This window comes from Crocuta crocuta, unplaced genomic scaffold (assembly GCF_008692635.1).
Source record: "Crocuta crocuta isolate KB4526 unplaced genomic scaffold, BGI_CrCroc_1.0 scaffold309, whole genome shotgun sequence".
Taxonomy (NCBI): domain Eukaryota; kingdom Metazoa; phylum Chordata; class Mammalia; order Carnivora; family Hyaenidae; genus Crocuta; species Crocuta crocuta.
The window spans coordinates 661,427-667,063 of record NW_027531581.1 but is presented as its reverse complement, the minus strand read 5'-3'; the positions used below and the strand labels follow the sequence as shown (position 1 = coordinate 667,063).

Genomic DNA, 5,637 nt, shown 5'->3' with positions numbered 1-5,637 from the left:
CTTATATTTTTCCTTTCATATAATGTTATTCTCTAGGTTATATTTGTGTATCTTATTAAAGCATGCATGCACAGCCTGTACCACTATCAACATCCTGCACCTGAGTGTTAGATTTGTCACAATTATCACAATGTAAAACAACACTGACACATTTTTATCATCCAAAATCCATAGTATTCATCAGGGCTCACTCTTAGCATTTTACAATCTCTGAGTTTGCACAAATGTATAATTACATGTATCTACCATTACGGTATCATACATAATAGTTTCAGTGCACTAAAAATCCTCTGTGCTCTGCCTATTCTTCCCTCCCCCAACCTCCTGCAATCTCTGATCTTTGTACTATCTCCAGTTACTACTCTTACAGAATGTCATCTAGTTATAATCGTACAGTAGCCTTTCAAATTGGTTTCTTTCACTTAGTAATATGCATTTAAGATTCCTTTGTGTCTTTTCATGGCTTGAGAGTTCATTTCCTTTTAGCATTAGTAATATTCTGTTGTCTGGAGGTGCCACAGTTTATGTATCCATTCCTTACTGAGGGACATCTTGGTGCTCTCTAAAATTAAAAAATAGGTATAAAGTTCCAAGCCTTGACTCCAGTGACCCAATGTTTCCTCATTGGTAGATGCACCTTTCCCCTTCTTTGGGGTTATAAGGCATTGTCTCAGGTGACTTCCAGGTTCCAGTCCTATGCAGCACTCAGCTTCCTGGGCCTCACCCCTTTCTACAGAATCACTGTTGCTGGACCTTTTACTCTTCTTGTGTCCATCCATCCCAGGACGCTCTGAATCTTCCTCAAATGCTATAAAATATCAATAAAGTTCATTTATCATGTGGAGAACCTGTCCATGCTGAATCTTCATCTCTTGGTCCTTTCCAAATATGGCTGAGTCAATGCAGGTGGGATTGATCCCTACCTGCTTTACCTTGACATATCCTTTGTTACACTCTTCCTTCAACTGTACTTGCTGTATTTCTTGTCAATAATCTTGGTTTCTGGGCCATGCCCAACCATGACTGCTTCCAAATGTGGAACTCTGATTCACTTGTTCCTGTTATCCTGAATCATTACTCTCCAGTTGGTGGAAACAGATAACCTCACATTACTCCCTAGTTGTCATTTTTCTTAATATCCTTATCAAGTCTAGCATTAGTAATGCTGGACTCATAATAGGAATTGAGAAGTATTCCTTTGTCTTCAATTTGCTGCAACAGTTTGTGTGAAAAGTCAAATTACTTTTTTCTTAAATTTCAGGTAGACTTTCCCAATGAAGCAAATTTACCCTGGAAGTTTTAATTTTTAATTTTAATTCATAATTTTTAATTATGAATCAGTAGTTACTCATTATGAAACTATTAACACTGTTTCTTATGGAATGTTGAAATTTTATGTCAAAGAATTTGTCCATTTATCTTTGTCTATTTTATCAATGTCAAAACTACTGGCATAATATTTGTTCCAGTATGCTCTTATTAACTTTTCAATATCAGAATTAACAATGTTACCTGTTTCCTTCCTGATAATGGTATTCTGATCAGATGCTGTAGACTGATTGCTTTTATTGATGATTTTAAAGAGTCCACTTTGGGTTCATTAAGTATTTAATTTATTTTTGGTTTCCTGTTTTATTTCCACTTTAATTATTTCCTGTTACTTTAGGTTTAATTTTATTTCATCTTATAGTTTCTTAATTTGGAAGTTGAGGTAATTGATATTAGACTTATCTTATTTTCTAATATACAGCATTTAATCCTTTAAGTTTTCCTCTAAGTACTGCTTTAGCTATATTTCAAAGTTTGTGATCTACTGTGCTTGAATTTTCATTTAGTTCACATCTTGATTTAATTTTGTTCATGCTCCCATAATTCTTCATTGATTTCCTTACTCCTCCTTGACTTTAAACAGATTTTTACAAATGTTTTGTTCACCTTTTCCAACTGGCCTCAACAAGGTTTGGTTCAAATTATTTAGCCCCCTACATTATAAGAAGGGATCTTCCTGCTACTCTTATCTTCTTATTCTTTCTCTCTCAGCCCATCCAATTACTTTAAATATTTGCTAATGCCTCCAAAATTTGTTATCCTCGTGTATAATTTTACCTGTATCCAATTGCCCATTTGGTATGTTATTAGGTTTTTTTAAATTTACAAATAGTTTATTGTCAAGTTGGTTTCCATATAACACTCGGTGCTCATCCTCACAAGTGCCCTCCTCCATGCCCATCTCCACCCCCCCATGAGTCCTCAGTTTGTTCTCAACATTCAAGAGTCTCTCATGGTTTGCCTCTCTCCCTTTCCCCCACCATTTCTCCCCTTCTTCTCACCCATGGTCCTCCATTAAGTTCTTCCCAATCCTCCTATACGTGCAAACATACGATATTTAACCAAGGGATATAGGAGTGCTGATGCATAGGAGCACATGTACCCCAATGTTCATAGCAGCACTCTCAACAATAGCCAAAACATGGAAAGAGCCTAAGTGTCCATCAATGGACGAATGGATCAAGAAGATGTGGTTTATCTAAACAATGGACTACTACATGGCAATGAGAAAGAATGAAATCTGGCCATGTGTAGCAACATGGATGGACCTTGAGGGTGTTATGCTGAGCGAAATAAGTCAGGCGGAAAAGGTTTTTTAAAAATGAAGTATAAATGAAACATACTTCAATGCAATAAAGCTATACATGACAAACCCACAGCTAACTTTATACTCAATGGTGAAAAACTGAAAGCTTTTACTCATAGATCAGGAACAAAGCAAGGATGCCAATCTCACCACTTCTACTCAGTGTAGTACTGGAACCCCTAGCCAAAGTAATTAGGCAAGATAAAGAAATAAATAGCATCCAAATTTAAAAGAAATAAAATTGTCCTGTTTGTAGATGACATGATCTTATATATAGAAAACCTAGAATATTCCACCAAAAAACCATTAGGACAAATAAACAAACTTAGTAAAGTTGCAGGATACAAAATCAACATACAAAAATCAGTTTTGTTTCTATACACTAACAATGAACTATTTGAATAAGAAATTAGGAAGACAATCACATTTACAGTAGTACCAGAAAGAATAAAATGCTTAGGAAGAAAGGTAACTAAGAGAGCGAAAGACTTGTATACCAAACAGCACAAAACACTGATGAAACCATTTACTCTAGACAAACAAACAGAAAGATGTCCTGCATTTATAGATTGGAAGAGTTAATATTCTTGAAATGTCCATACTCCTCAAAGCAATCTACAGATTGAATTCAAATCCCTATCAAAATACCAATGGTATTTTTTACTGAAATAGAAAAAGTAATTCTATAATTCAAGTGGAACCACAGATCATGAATAAATCTATCAATCCTGACCAAGATAAACAAACCTATTGAATACATCATACTTTCTTATTTCAAAATATACTATAAAACTATAGTGATCAGAACAGTACAATACTGGCATAAACACAGATATATGGAGCAATAGAATAGAAAACCTAGAAACAAATCCATGCATACATGGTGAACTGATCTTTGACAAGGGTGCCACACAAATGCAAATTAGGAAAGGATACCCTATTCAACAAATGGTGCTGGGAAAACTAGCTTTCCACATGTAGAATAATGACACTGGACCCCTATTTTATACCATTCACAAAAACCAACTCAACGGGTCCCTGCGTGGCCCAAGTGGTCAAGCATGGACTCTTGATTTCAGCTCTGGTCATGATCTCATGGTTCATGGATTCAAGCCCCACAACATCACTGTGTGGAGCCTGCTTGTGATTCTCTCTCTCCCTATCTCTCTCTGCCCCTCCCCTGCACTCACTCTAAATAAATAAATATATAAATAAATAAATAACCAACTCAAAATGTATTTGACTAATACATGACTTTAAATTAAAATTCAAAAAAAATAGTAATAATAAAAATAAAGGAAAAGATTGATTACATTGGTCTTGCCAATGATTTCTTGAATATGACACCAAAAGCACAGGAGCAAAAGCAAAAACACACACATGGGACTACATTAAATTAAAAAGTTTTTTAAAATATTTATTAATTTTTGAGAGAGGGAGGGAATAGCAGGGTAGGAGCAGAGAGAAAGGGAGACACAGAATCCGAAGCAGGTTCCAGGCTCCGAGCTGTTAGCACAGAGCCTGATGTAAGACTCAAATTCATGGACCACAAGGTCATGATCTGAGTTGAAGTCAGACGCTTAACCAGCTCAGCCACCCAATTGCCCTACGGACTACATCAAATTTAAAGGTTTCTGCACAGAAAAAGAAACAATTAACAAAATGAAAAGGTAACCTACAGAATTTGCAAAGAAAAAAATTTCCAAACCATATATCATATCCAAAATACATTAAAAATTTCATACAGTTTTTTAAAAAAAATCCCATTTTAAAAATGGGCACAGAAACTAAATAGACATTCTTCGAGGAAGACATCCAAAGATCTCACAAATACATGAAAGCATGTTCAACATCATTAATCATCCGAAAAATGTAAATCAAAACTAGAGTGAAATATCACCTGACACCTATTAAAACGACTATCATCAAGAAGATATTCATCAAAAATATTGGCTTCTGACTGTCTCTACCTAAATTGTTCATTAGGACTCCAATGACAATATGTTGAAAACTTAAGTAATCATATCCCTTCCTCTCATTTCCCAAACTATAAAGAGAACAAATAAAATCTTTTCATTCTCCTTCATTTCATATTTTTATGAATGTCATCCAAACAATAAACCTTACTATCTGAAACCCTGCTCTATCACCATTTTGAATATAACCAGTTATCCCTTACTACTATTTTTCTACCTGTAAAATATTTTACATTTTACTGCTCAAGTTTACCTCTTCAGCATCTTTTCATAATTATATTATTGTTAGACCTTTCTCACTTATTTCTTATGTCAATCTTTTTCTTGCTTCTAGTCTATTTTCCACAGTACTGAAAGATTAATCTGTCCAAGAAATAAAATATTTTGCTGCACCCAGTAATTTCTCCTGTTCTCTAATCCAATGTCTTTATGGTATCCAAATATTCAAGTGTAAAGGAAAAATTCAGTCAGCATCATCTGCCTAATTTCAGTTTTCAGTGACTAAAACTTGGAATGTTTTCTGTAGTATTGCATAGGTGTGACTTATTTAATCATCCTTTCAACACATTTAGTGAATGCATATTAAAATCCAGGAAGGCCAGCCAGGTGATACATGATGAATAGGATGCTATCTCTACCTTAGTCTGCACAAATGAGAAAACTCAAAATGTAAATAGAAAAATCACAATGCAAAATAATTTCAATTTCTGGATATGAACATAATTTTATGGCAACACAAGATACTGAAAACAAGCAAAAACCTCTGCATTTACAAGTAGGATAAGGTTCGCAAAGGTTTGAACTGATTCTGGAAGAATGACTATGAGTATATGCGAAGAAATGGGAGTCAGTCTTTTGGGGCAGAGGAAAATGATACTCATCAAAGTACAATTCAAAAAATTGAACATGGCAGAGGAGTAATGAAATTTCAATATTCTAGGGACATGATGCATATAACAAGAAAATATGGTGCAATAGAATCTTAGAAGGAAGAAAAAGGGCTGAGGGGGTCACTCATTTCCATTT

The 5,637-nt window shown here is 34.7% G+C and overlaps 1 pseudogene; it reads right to left on the bottom strand.

Annotated features, from left to right (window-relative positions):
* Nucleotides 1-488: 488 nt before the first annotated feature.
* LOC144238851 (aprataxin pseudogene) lies at nt 489-1,075 on the bottom strand (annotated as a pseudogene).
* Nucleotides 1,076-5,637: the final 4,562 nt, after the last annotated feature.